Source organism: Furipterus horrens, unplaced genomic scaffold (assembly GCF_987537825.1).
Source record: "Furipterus horrens unplaced genomic scaffold, mFurHor1.1.pri manual_scaffold_8, whole genome shotgun sequence".
Lineage (NCBI taxonomy): Eukaryota > Metazoa > Chordata > Mammalia > Chiroptera > Furipteridae > Furipterus > Furipterus horrens.
The window spans coordinates 85,881,461-85,905,651 of NW_028327178.1; the positions used below are offsets into that span (position 1 = coordinate 85,881,461).

The window sequence follows — 24,191 nt, forward strand, 5'->3', positions numbered from 1 at the left end:
GGTTAGAGCAGTGAAGGAGAGGAGGAAAAAAACCCTATTTATATCAGCTGCAATAGAGAAGAAACATGAATAGGATATAAAAGGAAAAGAAAACAGATAGGAAAATCTTCTTGTACTTTTTGAATTGATGGTGATAAAGTAAGTACATAAAAGTAAGACTATTGATTGAACAATTACATATTCTTCTTTATTTTTTAATCCTCACCCGAGGATATATTTATTGATTTTTAGAAAGAGAGGAATGAAAAGAGAGAAGAAAAACATTGATGTGAGAGAGAACCATTGATTGGTCACCTCCTGCACTCACTCTGACGGGGGATGGAACACTTAACCTAGGTGTGTGCCCTGACTGGTGGTGGTGGAGGGAAGCAAACTACCACCTTTTGGTGTATGGGACAACACTCCCACCAACTGAGCAACCCAGCCAGGGCAAACACTTACATATTCAAGCACTGACCAGGCATTTTATATAAATGATCTCTCATTTAAGTATTACAACCTTGCAGGCAAGGTTGAAGCCAGGGTCAGTCCCTGACACCATAAAAAGTAATATTTTGTCCAGAAACAAAAAGAAGCAGCTGGAGACTAGATGGTGAAGGGAATAGCAGTCCTGAGAAATAACCCATGTTCTGTTTCCTTTTATCGCATTATTGGGTAGACTGGGAGGTCCTGAAGGCTTTTCAGAAGGGGTATGAGGTGGTCAGTTCTATGTTTTGGGAAGATAACAAGAATGGCTTTGGGAGATAATTCTTGAGGCCAAGAGGCCAGAGAGAAGCTTTTTCAACAGTCCAATGAAGAGCAAGTAAGAGTCTGGGATAGTGAATGTAGAGAAGAGAATTTCAGACAAACTTCCTTGCTCTAATTGATCATAGGTGACAGACTGGACTTGGGGGCTAAGGGACAAGCAGTCAAAGATGACCTCAAAGTTTCTGGTGGCAAAATGAGAGACTCCAGGTAAGAAACAAGTCAGTGGGAGGAGAATAATGAGTTGAGTAGTGGAGATGACGTATTGAAAATTCTTGAGTACTATCCAGAGGAGTTTGTCTAGGGGACAATTGGAAATGTGTGTCTAGGAGTTGAGAGAGAGAGAGAGACTGGGGAACCATGAGGAGATGGCTGACTTTCAGTGGGAGTCTGAGAAGGAGAGAGGAGGGGAAAAGATGGGAAGAAAGGAGATAAGGAAAACTAACATTTCTGGAGGTGAGCACAGGCAGCTCAAACATCTCTGAGAGGAAAGTGGGGGAAGTACAGGACAGTAAACAAGACCCAGTGATGTCACTAGGAAAGAGTTTCAAGAAGGAGGGAGGAGTTGCCCTGACTAGTGTGGCTCAGTTGGTTGAGCATCTTCTTGAAAAGTGAAAAGTTTCAGGTTCAATTCCCAGTCAGGGCAAATGCCTGGGTTGCAGCTTTGGTCCCTGGTCAGGGTGCATCTGGTCAATGTTTCTCACATCGATGTTTCTTGCCCTCTCTTTCTCCTTCCTCTCTCTCTAAAAATAAATTTTAAAAATTCTTAAAAAAAATAAAATAAAGGAGGCAGAAGTCAATGGAATGTTACAGAGCCATCAGAGAAGAAAAGGACCTTAAAAAGGCAATTGGATTTGGCAGTTAGAAGGTCACTATTGACGTCTGAGAAAGCAGATAGTAATGGAGAGGAGGGAGAAGGAAGAGAGGCATGAAGGCCAGAGGCTGGGAGCTGGGACAATGGCATTTTCTTTTCTTTCTTTTCCTTCCTTCCTTCCTTCCTTCCTTCCTTCCTTCCTTCCTTCCTTCCTTCCTTCCTTCCTTCTTCCCTCTTTCCTCCTTCCTTCCTTTCTTCTTTCTTTCTCTTCCTTCTTTTCTTTCTTTTTTCCTCTTGCTCTTTTCCTTTCTTCTTTCTTTTTCTCTTTCTCTCTTTCTCCCTTTCTTTTCTTTCTTTCTTTCTTTTTCTTAAAAAGTCTCTAACACCTATGCAGGGAGAAGGAGACACTGAATATGCAACTGTTACCTCCCATCTTCTGTCCCTCCGCTGGCTGAGCAGGACACATGTTAGATGTTCTACATGGCACTGTGAATTTTTCTCTAGGTGCTGGTCATGGAATCTGCATCTCTTAAAGTGTCTATTTTCAATGGGGATCAAAACACCTGGCCTTCCAGGGTTGATTGAATTTTACTAGCTAACTCTCATATGTTTAAAAAAAATTTTTTATTTGCTTTTAGAGAGAGGGGAAGGGAGGGAGAAAGAGAGGGAAACATTTAATGTGAGAGAAACATCAATTGGTCACCACTTGCATGCCCCCAAATGGGAACCTGGCTTGCAACCCAGGCACATGCCCTGACCTGGATTCCCACCAGCAACCTTTCATTTAGCAGGAGGATGCCTAGCCCACTGAGCCACAACAGTGAGGGCAAGCCAACTCTCAAATTTTACTAATTAATACATGTCATTAAGAGGTAAATGGGATGACATGGTATTGATTCTCAAAGACACAGACCTACACTTCCCTATTTTATACAATTCCCACAATTACTGGTCACACGCAAACACTGAGATGTGTGACATCTGTAACATGGAATTCTCATACTGTATAACTGACAGAAAACTCCGATGATAAAATCTGCTCCTCCCCATGTGAGGTCAGACACCGTCCATAATTCTTCAGCTCTCTCAAGAGTTGCCTGGGAACTCGTCAGTTATCATTGGGTTGCAATAGCAACCACACAGTAGTTTCAAGATGGAAGGTGCTGAGAGTGCTAATTATTAGTGTTTTTTTGGGGAATGGGCGCTCTGTCTTCAAATAGTGTTCCATAGTGTCTCGCTAAGTGTGATCCCCAGAGAGCCGCAGTATTTGCATCACCGGGGAATGCAAATTTTGGAGCCTTGTTCCAGACCTCCGCCTCTGCAGATCTGGGGATGGGCCGAGTCGTTTGCATCTTAAGGAAACGCTCTTGGTGAGGCTGCGACGCGCTACAGGTCTGGGCTCCTAATAACCCTGCAGCCTTTCCTCTCAGCGGCCCTCTCCCACCGGCATCACCTGGGTATTTTAGAAACGCAGCATCTCCGGCTGCACCCCAGAACCCGCACTGAAGGAGAACCCGCATTTGAACAAGGTCCCCAGGGCGTTCGAGTCTGAGGCCCCTCGTTCAACATGACCGTGTCTGCATAATGTAACAAGGATCTCTTCGCCAGTAAGCTAAAAAACTTGGTGGCCTAACTGGAGAAAAGGTGAAATTGCCTTAAAATACCCAACCCACTAAGCCCAGTGCCCCGCAAACTGCTTGATTATCTTCACCGAGCGCTGACAGAGCTCAGTGTCAGGCAGGGCAAAAAGGGGACTCCAGGAGGGGCAGACTTCGGGGAAAGCGCTCTGCATCCCAGGTGGGTCCCCTAAGCAGGTGTGATGGTAAGGGACGAGAAGAGGGGGGCAACTTCCATGCAAGGGAGGGAAATAAAGGAAACGTGGGGGGCGCGCAGAGAACCCGGCAGGGGGGAGTGGGGACGATAGATCTGGGACGCCTGGCGGCGCGTTCCAGGCTGAGGGGGAAGCCTCTTCCTTCGTGGGGAGGCCGGAGGGCTGGGGTCCGGGGCGGGGAGGAGGTGGGCCCCAGGCCGGCGCGGGGGCGGGCGGCTTCGCGGCTCCCCGCCCCCGGCCCGCCCCTCCGCGGCGCCATTTTGCAGGCGGCTGTCGCGGGGACCAGAGGCAGAAGCGGCGGCGTCTGCGGCGGGCACTGCGTCGCGGAGGCGCAGTGGCAGGACGCGAACGCAGCGAGCCGCAGCCAGGTGAGAGCACGGCCGCCGCACCCCTCGCGCAGCCCGCAGGGTTGCGCTTGCCGGGCCGGGCCGCGAGGTGCCAGCTGAGTCCACGAGGCCGGCCTGGCACGGCCCCCGCGCGCTGTCACCGGCCCCGCGGCGCGGCCTGCGCGCCCCAACCCGGGCTCGTCGCTGTGGGGCCCGTGGATGTCTGGCGACCTCTAGCCCCCGCCGGGCCCGCCCGGGCCCCTGGACGCTCATTGCTGCCCGCCGCGGGAGCCGCAGCGCTCTCGGGCCCTCAGGCCGCGTCGCGGGGAAGCAAGTGGGGTCCCCCCGGGACTGGGCTGGCCGCCGCCGCCGCCTCCTCCTCCTTTTCCCCGGCCCGCGGCCCGCGCGTCCTGGGGTCGCTTTCCCCTCGCTCCTCCGCAGGATGTGTGTGAGGTCCCGCCGGCCCTCCTCCCGCCCCCGGAATTCAAGGCCATCCACAGGGGCGGCGAACGGCGGGGGTTACAGGGTGCCGCCTTTTTCATTTTTGCTTTCTTCTCCTTTACAAAGGCTGCGCCAAGTAATTTTAGAAGCAGCTGCCCCGACCCCAGGTCCTTTCCCTTTGGCCTGTCCCCGGTGGGTCACGGGTTCCCCTTGCTGCCACCGTGCTGGGAAGAGAAACTGACATTTTCGAGTGTGACTACTTTAGGGCGCAGGATTTTCTCCTTCCTTTGACTTTATATGTCCCCTTGGATGGATAGCTGACAGGAACTGGGCCAGCGGGGGGTTTTAAGCATGACTGATGGGGAATTCTTGATTATCAGGGCAAAGGGTAAATGAGGGCAACTGCAGGTGGAAGAAAGTCACTCGTAAGGGATTTCTGGGTTCTGTGTTGTGAGCAATTAGCTGCTACTTTTACTGTGGCAGTGCCGGGAGACCGGGAGGGTAGAGGCTGTTTCTGCTGACATGTGGGTCATCCAGTGCCGAGAAGGCAGGGGATGTGCGAGGAGTGGGGACCGGGAGTCCCGAGACAGTCTGCTTTGAGCTGTCATTAGTTGGCCATGTGACCTCCTTCCGCCGGTTTCTTCCTCTTTAAAGCCGCAGGCTAGAACCTGGAGTGTCTGGAGCATTTTTATTTTGTTTTTGCTTTTGAATGCTGTTAGGCAGGTGGCCTCACCATTTCCAGTTGTCTGCACCTGCCCTTCACCTTCTCACTTGACTTTGCCTGCCTGGCCCCTGAAGGTGTTTGATTCTGGTGAGATTTTATGAAAGGGCCTTTCAGCTCAGAATTCCTGTACTGGGTTATGGTAGACTACCAGGGTCACTTGTGAACCTATCACTACTGGTGTCTTTCCAGTCATCCAGAATTTAATAGCTTTGGGGCACTGACCTGTTAAAAGGCCATCAGAGGACATGCACAGTGTAAGCCCTCAAGGCACACCTGCTAGTTAAAGGAGGCAAGTGGGTGTGTCCAGCCAGCTACCTCTTTCACCTGACAGCCTGAGCAGGCGCTATCTGCTTTGTAGACTGTTTCCTCTGCCAAGATGGCTTCTTTTCTCTGAATCCTAGGGCAGTTTTCTTTTGGTTTCTTTGCTTGGAGTGGGGAGTGATTTTTTTTTTTTTTTTAAGAACTTTTCATAGTGACAGTTTCTTTTTATTTTAGATGGTTCAGTGGCATTGTGTTTTCTGACTGTGACACAGGTAATTTGGTTTTTTTTTTTCTTTAAGATTTTATTTATTTTTAGAGAGAGGGGAAGGGAGGGAGAAAGAGAGGGAGAGAAACATCGATGTGTGGTTGCCTCTCCTGTGCCCCCAGCTGGAGACCTGGCCACTGAGCCACACCAGCCAGGGCTAAGCTGAGGTTTAATGTCTGTTAAGATGTTTCAAAAATTTTCATGAAAGTACCTGGCTGGAATACTGGAGAGTGTTTTGCCAGGTTTCAGACTATGTACCTTACCCTGTTTGTGTAGCAAAGTCTAGTGGGCTCTTAGTATTGCAGAAATGAGTTAGATGGCCCAGGAGTAAGCTCATGTAGCCTTCCATCAGTCTGTACACTAATTTGGTGCCAGGTGCTGTTGATCAAATCATTGTTGATAAAACCAAGTCTTATGCCCTCAAGGAGCTTATGGTCTAGTTTGTTGGATTTTAGAAATCCTGAGTTGGCTGTTGCCATCTTCTTTAGACAAACCTGGGATCTATTTAGGGACTAATTTCTGGTGCCACTGGTGGCTCAAGGAGTTTTCCCATTTTGGTTAAGGGAATTAAAAGTCAACAGTTATAATTTGCAATTATATAGTGCTTTGTACTTTGTAAGTGAAAGCTTTTTAAGAACAAGTATTTTTATTTCATCCTTTTAGGCTTTTAAAATTGAAACATTTTACAGTTCTTCGTGACCTGTTTCCAGGCCTTGCCTATAAAACGCCCGACAGGCTAATCCCAAAGCCGGATAACCTCATTAATTCATTTTCACTCCCTGCTGTTCTTCCAGTCATTCTCTCTCCTCCAAGGACCACATGTCTTGGCTTTCTTTTATTCTTTTGCTAGAAATGCTAGAAAACATTCCTGCTCCAGGTTAAGCTGTGCATTACTACATGGGTTTTAAACTAGCCCTTTGTGTGCTTTATGGCACGCTCTTCATTTTCTCCCTGGTTTTGCTATTTCTAGCCTATAACTTTGTCACAGGTTCTAGATTGTTGGCTCTCCAGTACTTTTCACAGGCCTTTTACACATTTAATGCATTTATTCAGAGGCTCCTGTGTGACTGGCAATGTTTTTGGTGCTCCAGATGCTGCATGGAGATTCCTTGCCCACATAGAGCTCACACGCTGGTGGAGAGGCAGACAATGACACTTTGTGTTCTGAAGCAGAATCTGGCAGGATTGGTGGTATTAAGTGTTGGGATGGGAGATGAACTTTTAGGAAGGGTAGGCTGGGAAGGCCTGAGTCATTCTTGAGTGAAGACATGGAGGAAGTGAGTTATTGCTAGGGGAAGAGCATTTCCTGTGAGGAAACAGCAAATGCAAAGGCCCTGAGGCAGGAGGAAGACAGCATTTATTTTTGAGGTCAGAGAGACGGAGTTGGATTATATAATGCCATGTGACACATGGTAAAGGCCTGTAGATTTTACTTAGGGGGCTGGGAGCCATTGGAGGGTTTTGGAGTTAGAGTGACATGCACTGACTTAGCTTTTAACAGGGACGTGACGATTGTTGCTGTGGGAGAACAGACTGAGGACTGGGAGGGCAGGCTAGAGCAGGCAGACTACCAGCTAGTGTAGGGCTGGGAGTGGTGAGTCAAACTGGGGAGATTGAGGATCGAGGATGGAGAGGTAGTAATAAGTGATCTTCTGAGGTGGGTCTGAGGAGATTGCTGATGGACCAGATCCAAGGGATGAGAAAGTGTGTGAGGACAATGCCAAGGTTTCTGACCCGAGCATCCAGAACAAAAGCAGCCATTAGCTCAGATGTCTGTGGAGCAGTTTTAGGGCTTGTTAAGTTGTCACACCAAACCGACACACCCAAATGCAGTGGTAAAAGAGGGGGCTGATGTGTTGGGGAGGTCCTTTTCCATGGAAATATAACTCTTCTTGGGAATGCCTCATTGTCCTTTGTCTTAATTTTTGCCTCTGAGCTCAGGCAAGTCTAAGTGTGTCTTCGAAGGTCCTCTGTAAAAATTTACTCCATGGAGAGTTCTACCTACTCATTTGTTCGTTAACCATGTCTTGTACTATTTAGTGATGTTACATGTTTTGCAGGCCTAGAATCTAACGATAACACAAAAAGCAAAAATCTGGATTTATCAAAAATGATCCTTGACAAGTTCCTAAATCCCAGAAGTGTGGTAGACATGATTTGCATATATACTCTATAAAGAAATATCTAAATATTTAAGTGTAATGAATGCAATAGTGAACACTGTATAATTTCATAGAGGATCCTATTTAGTGTTCTCACTGCCATGAACTTTTCATCAACTTTAGATTGTAGCTCATAGCCTCTTTCTATCTGCCATCATTTTGACTCAAATTTTTCCTTATTCGTTGTTTTCTCTCTGCAGCCTCAATGAGTTCTTCAGTGCGGAGGGAGCTCTGCTTGCCTGGCCACCCCAAACCATGGCTTTCTCTGGTCAGTGGTCAGGAAAGCGTTCTTCATTCATGGGCTCTTTCCATAGGTCTCTCCCAAAGCAGCTGATCTCTCAGGCTTTCTTGTTTCAGTTGTCCTGGGGCATCTCAGTGAGCGCCTGGTAAAGGCTCATCCAACTGGAAGGCCACCTCTATTTCATATGTATGTGGACCTTACAGAGTTGAATCCCTAAGCCTTCTAAGTTGAATGTGAGATCAGTTTAAAAGATGCAGTTTTTCTCCCTAGGAGCCTTTCCAGGCAATACAGGGGACCTAAAAAGACTAGACAAATAGGGCCAATGCAATAATGATGGCCCCAATGGGCATCAGTTATGTGCTGGGCAGTTGAGGTCATGATCATTTGTCCTAACAACTGGCAGGCAGTGTGATTCTGGTCTGTATTTTATTAGTGAAGGAAGAGAACTTTGTTAACTTCTCTAAGTTAACTCCTGGGTCTTGAATTATGCTTTTAATGCTCCAGTAATCCATGGGACCCTCAATGATAGAATGCCATTCCCAGGTCTAGTCTGGGTTTTTAAGCTCTTGTTGGCATAGAAGAGGGCAGAGAAGCTAGCATTATTAGGTGGCTGCCAAGTGCTCTGTTGGCACTTCTTGTGTTCACTTTAGTCCTTTACTCACAGCAGCTCTGTGATTATTACTATGTATGCCCATTTTACAGCTGGGGATGCTGAGGTTTGGTGAGAGGGCGGCCCCTTGCCCTAGGTCATAGTGCCACCAAGTGGCAGAGTCAGAATTTGACCCCAGGCTGGTCTCCTTGTCAAGCTCCAAGTTAGACTTCAATGGTGCTCTCTGTGCCTTTGTGTTCTAGGATGCTTTTCAAAGACTTGGGATTGGAGGGCGAAGTTGGGCTGGGGAAAGTGGGAATGGAATTCCAGGCGGAAGGAACGGCCTGAGCACAAGTGGCGAGGCACGTGAGAGATGATTGTATCAGGATGCTTGGAGGAGGGAGGCTGAGGATGTGGTGAGCGGGCAGGGTATACAGAGCGTGAAGGTCCTTTGACACTCTATTGTGGGGCTTGCATTTTGTCTGGAAGGCCACAGAAAGGTTTCTTGAGGGGAGTTGTGACTTGTTAAGATGTGGGTTGTAGAAAATTCTCCAGGGCAGCTAGGAGGCTGAGGGCTGAAGGAGAGCAGGACCCTTCTTTCTCCTGCCCTCCTCTTATCCCATGTGTTGTTCATTCCTGGTTACAGTGTTTGCCTCTCTGCACCCTAGCTGGAGTGCTTTGTTCCTTTATTTAGTTCGCCCATTTGTGCCTGTAGGAGCCTTCCACAGTCTTCCTCCCCAACTCATTCACCTTTCATGTGAAAACATCATCTTTCTTTGAGGTGGCTTTCCTTGTTCAGGCAAACACACACATCACCAGCTTTAATTCAGCCTACCTTCACTTGTTCATTCTGGACTATCACTTCACAGAGGTCTTGCCGTTAGGACTCTTTGGCTGGTCTATTCCCCATTTCTGATGGAAAGCACTGCTGGAAACTCAGTTTCTCACACATCTCTCTGTAGTTGGGATTTCAGCCTCAAATGTGGTTTGGCTTCCTTGTCTCCTTTGCATTGCTGGCTCAAATCCTTTTCTGTCTCCAAAGGCAAATCACCCAGCAGGGGGTACAGCCTCTTCCTTGCCTAACAGGATAGATCTCAAAAGAGTGTTTCTTATTCAGGTCTGGGGTGGGGCCTGGTAATTTGCATTTCTAACTAGTTCCCAGGTGATAAGGATGCTGCTGTTGAGAAAGAGCTCCCAGCACCTGTTATTGTAAATCAAGTTTTATTGGAACACAGCCATGCTCATTCAAGAGATCATTTGACCTGCCAGCCTAAAATATTTGTTATCTGGCCCTTTACAGAAAAAGTCTGCTTTAAAAAAAAATGTTTGCTTAGTGCTGTTTCACGCTAGTATATGTGATCAATGCTATTTTATTATCAAGAGCTCTTTATATTAAGACATTGCTTCACAAATTATCCCACAAAAGTATGATATGGGGGAATATATGCATAGTTTGAAGGGTTAGGGAGTGTAATAAGCATGCCACTTCTTTGTCTTCTGTTTTGTCTATAAATAATGTAAATTTAAAAATTCTGTTCCAGAAACATCAGTGCTTGGTTTAATGTGAAACATTTTTCCTCCTTACTTTTTGCATAAAGTTGGTGCTATGAGTTATGTTGTAGTTGATCCTTCTTTCCCTGTGTTTGAGAAATATGCTATTAAGATTTGCATTTTTTGGCCCTGGCTGGTGTGGCTTAGTGGATTGGGTGCCAGCCTGCGAATTAAAAGGCTACTGGTTCAGTTCTCAGTCAGGGCACAAGCCTGTGTTGCAGGCCAGTTCCCTGGTTGGGGGCGTTTGAGAGGTGACCACACATCGGTGTTTCTCTCCCTCTCTTTCTCCCTCCCTTCCCCTCTCTCTAAAAATAAAATAAAATATTTTTAAAAAGTATTTGCGTTTTTGGTAGTAAGTTACAAATACTTGTTCGATGCTTTGAATTCAAATCTGTCAGTCTTTGTTTCTCATACCTTCTCTACCCCAAGAGTTTATAAATGTTCTCTTATATTTTCTCTTGGTTTTTAAAAAAATATTTGTCTATAATCAATCTATTTGTATATGAAGTAAGGATTAGTTTATCCTCTTTGTTTATTCTAGCACTGTTTATTCATTGTCATCTTTTTCTTACTAACTTAAAATAGCACCTTAATAATGTGCTGAATCTTTATATCTCGCATGGGACTTATTTTATTTCACTCATCTGTCTACTCCTTTATTCCTTTGCCATGACCTTGCTATTTCATCATTATAATCACTTTATAGTAGGCTTTACTATCTATTTGATACTGCCTACACTCAATCCCCCCCCCCCCCCCCCAGTATTTTTCAGTTTAAGGTTTCATAATGATTTTCAATGGGTAATTTCATTAAATGTTTAAGTTACTTTGGGGAGACTTGTCATCTTTATAATTGTTCAGTCACAAAACAATGTATTTATGCAGGTCTTTTCTGTCTCTCGTTTTTCTAGATTTTTTCTAATATATGGTCTACAGGTTACTTATTTATTGCTGTTTGTTTAAAAATATTTGCTATTTAGGATGAGATTATTTCTCCTTGCTCCTTCCTGCTACATACACTGTTTCCTAACTGGTAGAGAGCAAGTATAAAGAGGGTATACTGCTGGCAGTCTATTTATAGTTGACCACTTGTGTTATTTAGGGTAGTTATGCTAGCAAAATATGTGTCTAAACAAAATAAAAAATTATTTCTTGCTCATATTTTTCTAGGTGGTTCCTCTCCTAAGTGGAGAGTTGGGGAACTAGACTCCTTCCATCTTATAACACAATGACGGTGGCCTCTCAGTTTGCCATGGCACTTGGTGCATGGAAGATGCTTTTATGGGCCGAACTTGGAAGTAGTCACATTTTCCTCAGTCTGCTTGCCCTATCCTATGTGCAAGGGGGATGGGAAACGGAGTCATTTTGTGTGTTCATGAGGAAAATGAAATAGCACTGTCTGCTATGCCAACTAACTAAACTCTTATTCTTCTTTTTCAGTTGATTCTCCTGAATTTCTTAGTAATCATAATAGCTGCAAATATATAGTTATACATTTCTTTCTTAAGTTGTAGGGTATTTACAGAACAGTTTTAAATGTGACAGTGGTTCTCTTATTCTCAATTTTTATTGGAATATAATATTCTATATAATCAGTGATATTAAAGAAGTGCCCTATTTTCAATATCTTTTTTACTAAATTACAGTATTACACATGGTGTTTTTGAATGAAGAAACTTGGTCACCTTGACATTGATCCTGGCATTTTGTATACCACACAAATTCTTGGTAGCATTTGTCCCTGTAATAGTGGTGATTTTCCAAATAAGTCCAATTTCCCTGCTGATTGTAGGATGATTTTAGATTTCTTGCCAGGAGTAATTATAGAAAAAAATCTCATCTATCTCTCTATCTATCTCTCTATCTATCTATCTATCTATCTATCTTTGCTTCAGGTTTACCCCAAGGGCTTCTGTTTTCTAGCCATATTGTCATGTTATGTAGCCGCTGGCATCTTTTGTGTCAGGGATTCTTACCCTCATGAGGTCTTCGAAAGTGTTCTCTCCTTCGGGAGTTTTGTGGGTTATTTTTTCTCTTTTTTTTCTTTTATCCCTATGAAAATAAGCTGACTACACAAGCAATACCGATTTTACCCTTTCTGTTAATGTTCTCTTTTTTACACCTGCTTCTTGACACCCAGTATGAGTGCGGGCCCTGCATTTCTGAGCTGCCCATCCTGCAGCTTGCATTTCCCCCTGTTTTGGATGATCTCTGCAGAGTGTGGTGTTTGCACCCTCACCTCTTTGGTTCCCAGTTGGATCTGCTGTAGATGCTACCAGCAGGGGCCCTGAATGTGGTGGAAGCAGGAAGCTCTTTCTCTCAGACTCCCTGTGAGGTCCATGGGGTAAGGAATCTCATTACTTCACTTGACCAGTAAAAATGGACTTTGGGTCCAATTCACTTTTTCTAGTGTTTAGTTCAACCTTTTTTTTTCAATTTCTATTTTCAGTTCTGAGGTCTTGTATTTTTGTTTATTGAATAGGTGTTGGTCATCCCCTAAAATATATTTCCCAGCACGTTTGTTTTGATGGACTCACTTTTCATTCACACACACACACACACACACACACACACACACAGAGTTCTACAAAATTCACACATAACCTTATAAGTTGCATATTCTGGTATTTTCTATTCCTGTTTCATGAGAAAGTTACAGTAGTTGTGATGCCTTAAATTGACTTTGTGATCTGGTCATGAAATACATAGTTCTGAGGTAAAGCATTTGAGATGGAAAGGTTATTTATTCATCTATCCCTGGTAACCTTAAAAAGATACAAGCTTTATTGAGATATAATTCATATACCATAAAATCCACTCTTTAAAAGAATATGCTTCAGTTGTTTTTAGTATATTCGCTGAGTTCTATAATCATCATACTAATTTCAGAATGTTTCTTTATCACCCCCAAAAGAAACCCCATACCTGTGAGCAGTTCTTCCTCATTCTTGCCTCCCCTCAGCCTCTGGCAACCACGACTCTATACTATTTCTATGGATTTGCATTATCTGGTCATTTCCTATAAACAGAATTGGTGTATGTTATCTTTATTGATTGGCTTTTTTTACCTAGCATGTGTTTATGATTTACCCATGTTGTAGTATGTAACAATACCACATTTTGTTTATCCACTAGTCAGTTGATAGACATTTGGGTTTTTTTTACATCTTAGCAATTATGAATATTGCTGCTATGAACATTCATGTACATGTTTTTGTGTGATCATGTTTTCACTTGGGTAAATAATCAAGGAGTGTAATTACTGGGTTATATAGAAATTGTGTTTATTATTTTGAGGAATGGTTAAACTTTTCCAAAGTGGTTCATCAGTAGTATATGATGGTTCCAATTTCTCTACATCCTCACCAACAGGTGCTATTGTGTGTCTTTTTGAGTATAGCCACCCCAGTGGATGTGAAGTGGGATCTTCCTGTAGTATTTATTTGCATTTCCCTGATGACTGATGAGGCAGAGCATCTTTTCATGTACTGTTGGCCATTTGTATGTTTTTGAAGAAATGTCTATACAAAGCCTTTTGCCCATTTTTTAATTGGGTTATCTTTTTATTGTTGAGTTGTAGGATTTCTTAATATATTTTACGTACCAGTCTCTTATCTGATATATATTTTGCAAGTAATTTTCCCCATTTGATGGGTTGTCTTTCACTTTTTGATGTCCTTTGAAACAAAAGCTTTAAATTTTGATACAGTTCCATTTATCTATATATTTTTCGTTGCTTGTGCTTTTAATGTTGTAACCATTGCTTAAGCCAAGGTCACAAAGACTTACTCCTATGTTTTCTTCTAAGAGTTTTATAGTTTTATCTCTTAGATTTAGGTGAGTTAATTTTGTATGTGGTGTAACTAGGCGGGGGAGGGGGCAGGGCCGGTGTCTAGCTTTATTTCTATAATGTGGATTTCCAAGTGTCTCAGCATCATTTGTTGAAAAGACTGTTGTTTCACCCTTGTCAAAAACCATTTGAGTGAAGAATAGAATTATTGTGTTTATTTTGCTTTTTTAAAAAAGGTTTTATTTATTTATTTTTAGAGAGAAGGGAGGAGAGGGAGAGAAACATTAATGTGAGAGAGAAACACCGATCAGTTGCTTCTTGTCCACAACCCCAACTGGGGACCAAACTTGCAACCCAGGCCTGTGCCCTGACTGGGAATAGAACCACTGATGTTTTGCTTTGCCTGGATGGTGCCCAACCAACTGAGCCACCCAGTCAGAGCTCCCTACCCTCGGTAACTAGTAATACTTATTAATGAGGTTTTGGCCATTTATAGTGTCTTGTTTGTCTTACTCATGTTCTTTACCAGGTTTTCTAGTTTTGTGTTTATCTTTTTCCTGGTGATTTATAGTAGTTCTTTTTATATTAGGGATATTGATACTTTAATAAATATTATAAAAATATTTTCTCCATTTTGTCATTTAATTTTATGATGTATTGGAGAACTAAGATTTATATGTAGGTCACTTTTCTTTGAGTTTAGTTTTCAAATTAAAAATCTCATTTTTGAAACTTTAAAGTTTCAAAGGAAACATTTTTTTAATAAATGAATAAAAGTCTTATTGGAACGTGATTATATAAGATATTTTTTAAAGATTTCAAATCTTTCTACTAAAATATGCCTGGAATAATCAGCTGCTGTCTTTGAATTAAGAAAAAGTAGCATTTGAACTTGAAGATGTTTACGTTCTGATTCCAATAAACCGGAACTTTAAGTGGGATGGCCAGGAAGTTGGGTGTTCTTCTTCTAAATAGTAAGAATGGGAGGCTAGGTGTCATTTACAAGCTTTCCTCTCAAATTTTAGGCTTGGATACTTTTGGTGTTTAGTGCTTTTCCCTTTGGGTGAACATAATGTCTCTTTTGGGTTGATAGAGCTTTTGTATGTTAATTTCTTACTTTTGTTCCAGTAGAATTAAAAAAAAATTTTACATCAAACTCAGAAGAGCCTTTAGTACTTCAGGATTTCTAAACCCTTTGTATTCTTTCTGCCACCCATGTGGTCCTCAGGCAGGGTGCTGGGTCAGACCCCTGGGCACAGTCTGCGGGAAGTGGCCTGCTTGGCGCTCTGGCATGTCCAGCTCCCTGGTTCTGACATCTAGTCACTTTAATTTGATTATTGTCTAATTATATGACATTTTGGAAAGGTTTTGGAAGTCTTAGGGTGAGCATACTTAAAAGAGGCCCTCTCAGCTTAGTTGTCCTCAAACAGTGCTTGTTCACATGCTAAGGCACAGTTTACTAAGGGGAAAATGGAACCGTTTATGTCGACAGGGTTTGACTTAACTACCTCTGACAGCTGTCAGTGGGCTGTGTGTTTAACTTGGTCATTTGCCAAGAATATAAATCAGGTATCATTCCGTAGATCTCCAGGTAATTGGGAAGATTGGTGAAGCACCCTCATTTCTTGAATTCAATGTTTATTATCCCATTTGTAATATGGGGTTAAATATGTTAAGTGAAGGAAAGGCAATTTACATTTTCTTGAAAGACAGTTGCAAGTTACGTACGTGGGCAAAATACTCTTTTAGTGACTTATTATTTGTATGTATTTATGAATTTAAAACTTTTTTTCTAATCACAGATATGATACATGTTCATTAGTAATGTGTAAAACAGAAAAGTATAAAGAAATAAGACGACATCTGTAACCCACATCCAGGGAGGATTACTCTTAACGTTTAGGTGTCTAGTTTGCCTGACTCACCAAATAAGTGCAGCTTTTATATGAAAATGGAGATGTTCTTTTTTTCCCTACTTAGTAGCAGATTATGGCTTTCTCCACGTCATCAGAATGGCTTTATAGTATTTTATCATAAAGTATTTTACTATTATATTGTAGCCAGTCCTCAAGTAGTGGACATTTTCTTGTTCTACAACTAAAGTGGAACATAATTATACTTACTTATTTTCTTAGAGCAATGATTTTATTGGATATGCATTTTTTAAGAGGATGGCTGATAAACATTTTAAAATGATTTTGACCAGAAGCATCTAGCTGAAAATGATACTGAATATTTCTCTGGTCTTGGAACACAGAGGACCTTTCAAAGCACAAAAGTGACAGAAGAAATTGCAGAAAAGAAATTAATTTGATATAAGAAAGATTTTAAAAGTATCCTTTATTTCAAGCAGTATGAACAGAATGGCAAAAGCAGTCATTTGCTTTTTTCTGGGGAAAATTTTTGCAACATGACAAAGGGTAAATGTCTTTAATTTACAAGAAGCTCTTAGAGATACATAAGAAAAAAAACAAATCTATTTAAAAAATGGACAATAGGCACTTACAGTTCATAAGAGAACTTTAGACATGTGGATCAAAGAAATCAAGATGTCATTTTTGCGTGTCAAATTAGCAAAAGTTAAAAAAAAAAATCTAAGGATGGCAAGTGAGGTTAACATACAGTTTTCTTCTCTTGGGCTGTCTTTGTTAATTTGCCAGTTTTACCAGAAGGAATAGGGAAGGTTTCCCTCTTCCGGTTTCTTACCAGTAAGGTTAGGGACTATCTGGCCTGTGAATTTGTCTGAGCCTGGAACCTTTCTTGAGCATAGTCCTTTGCTTGTATAATTTTTAAAAATTCAAATGTTATTTGTTCAGGCTTTCAAAAAATAGTTTTCTTAAAAAACTGCCCATTTCACCAACTTTTGCAAGTCCTTTAAAAAGTACAAACTAAATGTAAAACCATGACAAATACATAGCATTTGTGTTTGCCCTTGTTTTCAGAAGATGTTCTTTGTGATATCCTGCAGTATCGTTTTAATTTTCTCTGAAAAGGTTTTTGTTTTTAAATCAGGATTAGGTGTTTTGTCAGCCTTTTTTGGCATCTACTGAATTTATATAATGATATGTCCTTCTTGTTTCTGAAGTGTTAACATCCCTTTCTAAGGAAATGGTAAAATACAAAGATGACAAATAATATTATTTCCCCCCAGATTTTCTAGTGAATGTTTTTTCTCTATGAAATCAAAATTTGGGAACCACTGAATATAGTACTTTTGAAAACCTCAATTAATAAACAGCAGAAGCACTGCAAACAGTTTCTTCTAAATTCGTAGTGGTCTTTCTGGGGGAAAGTCAGGTGGTGCGTCCTTGTCCTCCAAGGGAACTTTCCTCTGACTTGCTAATGGGGCCTGGGCTTTGATCTTAGCCCCTACACAGCCTTGTGTGCGAAGGGCAGGCTTTCAGGTTTCCAGAGCGTGGTGGAATGTTTTTGAAGGGGAGTGGTGTTTCTGTGGCAGTGTGGCGCAGCTTCAAGGATGCTTACTGATAACCCAGGCTTGTTTTCGTTGAGTGACCCTTCCCGCTAAATTCTTTTCTCAAAATGCATTTGTGTTTTTCCAGGATTAGAACTTCTGACTCAGTTCTGTGTTTTGGACTGTTATAGTTGTTCAGTGCAGTTAGAAAGCAGAGCCAGTCCTACCCAAAACTCGTCTTACCAATCAGCTTTAGAAAATACTTTCTAAAAATACATCTTCCTGGGGTCAATGACATTTTTACTTATCCTGTCAGAATTTTTCTATGATTTGTAACTAAAATGACATTAGGTTAATTTGCAGCTTTGCCTTCATGGAAATTTACGAAAAATTAACATTTTTAGTTCTTTAAAGGATTTACAAAGGAAGTGTACACATGTTGAGAAATAATTGTAACGTCTCAGAATTATATAAAGCAAATTTCAAAGTCACACCAGCTCTTGCACCCCCTAGACTTCAAGGTGGTTTGATGTTTATCCTTTCTAATCCTTTTCTTTGTCCATAAATATGTACTAGATAACTACACTTTTAATAAAAGTGGGATTATACTATACATATTGTGCAACTTGTGTTTTTGAAAGAACAATATATATGATTAGAGTTTATTTAACAAAATAAGGTGTTCTTTCAGAGCTCTTTTTCTCATATTCTTCCATTATTCCTAATCCTCACTGATGGATGTTGCCTTTGTGCCTTCCTTCTGACTCTGTAAATTTTTAATAAACATAGCTTAAAATAGATCGATGGCTAGGAAAATTTTATTTTGGGAAATAAATTGCCCTTTTTGTGTGTGTGTGCCTTGCATGTAAAACTCTGTTTTAGAAAGAGAAAACCAGACTTTCTCCCTTCATATTCTAATCACTCAAAATGAGTAGTAGTATTTTTTGTCTCAAACAGCAAAGACTGATGTTTAGTTTCTGAACTTAAAAAATATGCAGGATCCCTGGAGGTTCATTGAAGGAAAGTCTGATGGCATTTAGTGCTTACCTACCTTGGGGCCACCGCTGAATGGTGATGCTGACTTACCCCAAACAAACAGTGGAAGTGAAAGAGTCACACATAAACATTTCTAATGAGAAACTGTCATTACCCGTGCTACTTACTTTATAATGAATGGGAAGGCAAGGCTCCTGGTGCTTGACTGGCTGTTCCAAAGGCAGCTGCTGGAGTCAGGCGCTCTCTCTTTTTTTTAAAATTGTGAAATATATGCATAGGTGCAAGTGCATATAAACACATTCATTTAATAAACAATAAAATGAACATGAGTACCTAGTGATAACCCAGCTTAAATAGAATGTGACCCAGTGTTTTTGGAGGCACCCTCCAATATATTAATACATTTTTAAGAGGTTTTAAAACAAGGAGATTTTGAATAATTAAATCTTTGCTTTCCCTGCAAATGCAGTACCTTCCGTTCATTCTAGCGGCGGCATTGGAGGCAATGTAGAGTTATAATTAGAGGTGAGCCCTCTGCTGTCATTGTGCTGATGAACTCAGACCCCTGCACTGTCACATACATCTCATAAGCTCCTGGACCTTGACCAGGAGGCCTCATTCTGTGAAGTGTGGGCCCAGTGGTTTCCAGGTGTTGTGGTGAAGATGTGCATGTGTGGAGCATAGCACAATGCCTGGCACAAAGAACAAAAGAAGCCCTTAACATGTTTTTCTTTTTTAAAAATCAAGGCCCTATGTAGAGAATATGGAATTTAAAAATTGTCAAAGTAGAAGACCAACTGAGTGAAAAATTGCTTTTCTCAGGTACCTTCAAAATATAATGCAAATGGAGAGTTGATTTTTAAAGGGACCAAAGGTACAGTATGTGGTCCTGCTCAGGGCTGGGCTGGGCCTCAGAGTTGTTCATAATAAGTGAAGAAGTAACACAGCAAGTTCTAGGTGTGAGAATTGGATGCCATTCATGCAGCGTGCCTCCTGCTAGATTTACTATTACTCTTTATTTATCATTTGTTTTTCTCTCGCTAGGTCTTGACTCCGCTAACCGAGACTCCCCATGTGGTTTTGAGCTTGGACCTCGACAGTGCAAGGAAATGGAGCCCAGCAGCGTGTAACGGAAAGCATATGGACAGGCCCACGTCCTGGCTGTTAGGTGCGTCTGAAATACAATCTTTCTCTTACTGTATTTCGTAATAGAGTTGTGCCAACAGCCTGTAGCCTTGTAGTGTTAGAATTCATTTGTGCTTGACTTCACCCTTTGCACACCAGCAACAGTCTAAGTGCAATTCTGGGGATAATTGTTAGGTTAATGCTAATGATAAGGTAATGGACTTCTTTAGGTTACATTCCACATAGATTAAGCTAGAAAATAAATAGGCACAGTCTTACCACTTACACTAATTACAAGGTAAAAAGTAAATATTTTCATTTTGCAGGTTTTTTACCTTTTTTTTTTCTTTTTTTTTTTTAATCAGCAAACATTTGTGTACCTACTGCTGTTGGTGCTCCCAGTCAGGGCCACAGGTGTGAACCCTGGGTGTAAAGACACTTAAGATCCATTCCCTTACTTTTTTTCAAGCATTCTGTAATTTAGTGAGACTAAGCATATATACATTACCAAGAATTTTCAAAAATTCTTCCCTTCTGTCCTCTTCTGCATCCCAAAGCTTAATGGACATTTTGGTTATTTAAAATTTTTCTCTATTTGAAACAATACTACAATGAAATTTCTTGCACATATTTTGTCCATAGTGAATTCCCGGCAGTAAAATCGTTGGGTATAGTGCATAGATATCAGCAAACTGTTTTGCAGAGAAACTGCAATAACTTGCACTCTTACTGATAAACATTTACTCATTTTGTCTTGTCAAAACTAAGTTTATTCAGTATAGTGGGTGTAAAACATTGTTAATGGTATTTTTATTTATTTAATTTACATACAATATAATTCACTGTTTAGTTGTACAGCTATAAGAGCTTTCACAAATGCTTAGAAGGGACCATTCCTTTTAAAAAATATTTACTTTTTATTTTGCAGTGAAGTCTGCTTGCTATTTATTTATTCATTCTAAAGATTTCATTTACTTTTAGAGAGAGTGAAGGGGAGGTAGGGAGAGAGGTAGAGAAACATTGATCAATTTCTTCTTGTACACACCCCTATCAGGGACTGAACCCTCAACCCACTATGTGCCCTGACTGGGAATTGAACCTGTGACATTTAGCTTTGTGGCCCAACCAAGTAGCCACATCAGTCAGGGCAAAGTCTGCTTGCTATTTAAAAAAATAACTAGAACTTGGGAAATTCTAAAAACTAGGAAGAAGAAAATATCCTTGATTTCAACCCCTAATGACACCACTGTGAACATTTTCGCATATTTCTTTTAGTTTTTTTATTTTTTTATGTGTAGCCTTTTTTAAAAGCCATCATCATCGTCAAAGTGTGTTATATTCTTAAAGTAATATTTATTAATGATGAGCAAAATGAAGGGAAGACAATTCTACCTGGGGATACCCTCAAAATAAAGTCTCCCAACTCTCGGTTTCACTTATCACTCTTATATTTCAATTTACAAACTTTGCTCTGTTGTTTCACAGAACCTCTTCCTCACATCTCTGGTGGTCTTTGGTGGTCACTTATCAAACGTACGTGCCATGACCAGCTCAAATTCAACGTGTCTAGACGTTGGTCTTTACTTGTCTCATCAAGCCCCTTTCTTTACTTATTTCTAAAGTTGATCCGCAGATGCAGAGGGACACTCTTGTTCTTTTCCTAGACGTCATCTTTGACACCAAGTCTTTTGATTTGTTTTTTTTCCCTTTGATATCACTTCCTCTGTCCATCCCTTTTTCCCTTTGTCACTTCCATCATCCCAGTGGCCGAGATCCTTGTACTTGGATTAACACAGTAGCTTCTCGATCTTCAATTTTAAGATTATCCAGCAGTGGGCTCTTTCTGCTCTTATCACCTGCCCAGAAACTCAGGGTTCCTAAAGTCATGCTGCATGGACATTGGACTTTTGAGAGTCCTTTGAATCCTGGAAGGGGTTCCCCCCGCCCATGGTGGGCTGTAGGTAGGCTTTTGCATGTCCTAAAGACTCACCATACTCCTGCCTACCTCTGTACTCCATGGTGGCCTTTCAGTCAGGATTCTTTCTGTTCTTCAAGCATGACCTTAGGTTTCACGTCTTCAAAGTCATTTCTGAACATTTCAAGCCCAATTGAGGTCCTTTTTCTCTAAGCTCTCCAGCACAGGTCGATAATTATCATGTTTATGTAATTCACTCGTTGTCCCAGTCTGTCCCCTTAGATAGTAATTTGCTTCATGTGTATACCATTTCCACCTCAGTGTTCCGACTCTTTGTGGCAGTGCAGGAAGCGGGTTGAATGATTGGCTTATTCAATTTTCTTTAACACTATCAGTACAGGTCCCAACAGATTAAGCTCTTACCAGAAAAGTGAAGGCTTCCTAGTTAGCACCTCTCATATTTGGTATCAAGAGCATACAGATGATAGTTCACTGCCTGGGTGTTCATAGCTGAGAATACCAGCTCTGCCCAGTGTCTGGAGCCTGCAGACCAGATGCCTCGTTCTGATTCAGGCTTATTTTACAAGTTGATCCACAGATGCGGAGGGACTTGCATAAACCTGATCAAAAACTGAGGAAGGAGGGGAAATTTCTATTTTCTTGGTAGCTGATTTCTGAGAGGCTGTCTGGTAATTCTGGTGTTTTTGTTTTATAGGTTGTGTGCTGTTGACATCAGTGTCTGTTTTATTACTAAACATGTTATAAAATGCTGTGTTTATAGTTGGATCAGTAACAACAAAAGAATTAAAATTTCTTGGGTAGTTTCAGAACCCTATGTAAACACTGATGATTACAGAGCTTATATAAGAAGGTAAGGAAGGAAAGGTTGTGTAATGGTTACTATGAAAGGGATGCCAAGCATTTTAGAACAACTCCACCCTTTATAGTTGGATATGCTGGATTAAGATCAGATGTTTATAAATTGTCTGAATTTTCTAGCTTTCTACTTGGTATGGGAAAAATCTCTTCAATAACTCTGTCCTATTTCTTCCATGATAATCCTTTCTATGTGCAGGTTTTACTGTATTTTAGGTTTGCCTACGGAGCCAGGACCTGCAGTTTGGTAGTTACAAAGGCCCTCTGGGTTTGAGTAGTGTTTACCCTTGGGTGGACCCCGTGTTTTATTTAGATTTCTAAGTGCTCGTTTTGAGCTTCCGGCAAAGAGCTCTGACTCCCCTTATGGTCTTTCAGTTTGTGCTTATTGTTAGCACGTGGATTTTTACTTTGGCCTTTTTCACATCCGGCCCCCTCCTTCTTCCTCCCAGTGCTGTGATGTGAGAAATTTATGGCACCGGCTCCCCTCATCAGAGTGCTGGCTGCACAGCTGCTTGTGTGGATAATAATATAGGGTATGTTTTGATGTTGGACTAAGAGATATGGTCTTACCGGTGTTGTATGTGTGTTTCTGAAGTCAAAGTATCAGAACATATTCTTTGGATGGAGTTGATCTCGATTACCATGGTTGTATACTCTGAAATAGCATCTCCTTTTCTCGTTTCCTGGTAGCCACTGTTATTGGACTGGCGCTGTCCAATACAATTATAGCGGGAGTCACATATGTAGTTTTCTAGTAGCTGTATTAAATAAGGTAAAAAGAAGCATTTAAAATAATTTTTAGTAATATATTTTATAACCTAATATATAAAAAAAAATTATAACTTCAAGTAATCAGTATAAAGTCATTAATGAGATTTTACCTTTTTCCCCCAATAGTAACTCTTTGAAGTCTGGTGTGTGTTTTATACTTCCAGCACATGTCAATTGAACTGACTCATTTCAAGTACTCAGTGGTCACATGGGACAGGTGGCACAGCCCGGGGCCCCCATGGCTTTATCTACTGCTAAGTAATATGTTCTCAGTTCGTAAGCGTTTGATTTTTGGGTATGTTGTACTGTAAGCCACTTCCATTCACGGACTGCTAATAATATATACTCATAGTCAAATGATGCTTCTTTCAGCTTCCCGTTTCTCATTTTTTTCCTGCCAAATTAAGAGGTTTCCCATTGCCTGGAAATGTTTCTGAACCAGTTCAGCAAGTAAATGGATGGATAGGCAGTCTTTCTAGATGTTTTTCCATTTATTCTCTGGCTTGAGAAGAAAAAAAAAATTAACATTTAAAATATATACATATCTATAATTTTTTAAAAATAATTTTCTATTTTACCCAAGAACCACATATATTTTGTAGCTTGTAATTATAGACATGTTAATGTTTAGGGTCCAATTAATATTTCTCATATTTTTAAAAATAAAGAATGGATGGCCTAGGGAAATTTGAAGAAGTATAGCTATTGTAAGATAAAAACGGCCTTTGGAAGAATTGGAAATGAAAGGATATGAGGTAAATCAAGAATCCTTCAACACAGCTGGTTTGCAGAACATTCTGCGTGCCTACCTTCTGACCACATCTTTAGTTGGTTTCCTTAGTTACTCAGGTGTCAGCAGCAAGTCCTCAGAAATAAAGGACTTAAGTATCCAGTTACAGGGAAACACTGACCCTCCCTGCTGCTGTTTGGGGGAGCGCACCGACTGCCCCAACGTGGTGTGTTTCTTCAGCACTGGTTTTGAGTGCCCTGTACTCTTTTAGTTTGTCTTTCCTGCATATTTCTTTCAGTATGTTTTTAGACAATGACTTAGGGTTTAAAGATTAAAGTGCCACACATCATCTCTAAGTTGTTGGCTCTTCCAGCCTCCAAACCTCGCCAGCCCTTCACACAATCTTTTCCAGGGAGTTTTACTTCCAGTTTACGTCAGCTCTCCTGGGCGTTGTCATCTTCCAGGTGACCTTTTTGAGATCTTGAGCCTGGAGAATCTCCTTTGCACACATTCTATCCTTCCTAGCTCTCATTTCTTCTCCAGTGGTCCTTATTCCTTAAGCACTGGTGTCTCTGGCTTCCTTTTGCCTCCCCGACCCTGTTTAATTGTTGTAAACTTTACAGGGAG

The 24,191-nt window shown here is 41.4% G+C and overlaps 1 protein-coding gene across 2 annotated transcripts in view; it reads left to right on the forward strand.

Annotated features, from left to right (window-relative positions):
• Positions 1-3,660: 3,660 nt before the first annotated feature.
• Positions 3,661-24,191, forward strand: part of SLC23A2 (solute carrier family 23 member 2) — a 121,145-nt gene continuing 100,614 nt past the window's right edge. For both annotated transcript variants that reach the window (XM_090286075.1, XM_090286077.1), the window contains exons 1-2: positions 3,661-3,757; positions 19,192-19,315. The gene's annotated coding sequence lies outside the window, so the exon portion shown is untranslated. The remainder of the gene's footprint in view (positions 3,758-19,191; positions 19,316-24,191) is intronic.